Below are 911 nucleotides of genomic sequence, written 5' to 3' on the forward strand. Positions count from 1 at the left end.
GAAACATTTTGGATGGCTTTACTGGTAAGTAAGATTTATTTATTTATAGTTTTATCATAATTTTAGTATGTGTATAATATATTTTGTAATTTTATTTTATTCACTATTTAATTATAATTAAGAGGGTAACTTTGGGGAGGGAAAGATGGGCTTCTATAAGGATAACTTTTCCTAAGGTCAGGATGGACAATTTATAAGACCTATCTTGAGTTCAGCATCATTAAGTTAGAATCCTTCTGGCTAACAGATCTTGCATCAAAAATTACAATTAACAGGGGTGCCCCGGTTGGGCATCTGACTGTTGATTTTGACTCAGGTCATGATCCCAGGGTTGTGGGATCAAGCCCTTTGTCAGGCTCCATGCTGAGCGCAGAGCCTGGTTGAGATTCTCTCTCTCACCCTCTGCCTCTCTCCCCCCACTCATGTGCTCTCTATCTCTCTCTCTCAAATTAAAATTTAAAATTTTTTAAAGAAAGTGGAATAGCAACAAAAATTGTAATTCATATGGAATTACTATTACCAGACTCTTATGACTCATATTACATAGTCATTTCACTTAGCCTTCCTTTGCTTGTATGTGACAATTGTGATCATCTCTCTTGTAAAGATGAATAATTCAAGGCCCAGGGAAGCTCAAGAACTTGGTGAAGTTTAGACAGCTAGTCCGTTGTGGAGCTAGGGCCCAAAACCTAGTTTCTTGTCCATCTTGATATCCCCAAGGCGATCAGTCTTTGGGAACAAGTGGGCCCCAGAAGAAGGTGAGCAAAGGTTTGTCCAGCAGATGTGGCTTGCATAGACGCCTACAAGGCAAGCTCTAGTCTAAGAATGGTGCCCCGGGCGTGAGGCAGCACTGTGGGACTGTTTGTTTGACTGACTTCTCATGTAATAGTCAGCGATAATCCAACTGGTTT

This window comes from Suricata suricatta, chromosome 17, assembly GCF_006229205.1.
Source record: "Suricata suricatta isolate VVHF042 chromosome 17, meerkat_22Aug2017_6uvM2_HiC, whole genome shotgun sequence".
NCBI lineage: Eukaryota > Metazoa > Chordata > Mammalia > Carnivora > Herpestidae > Suricata > Suricata suricatta.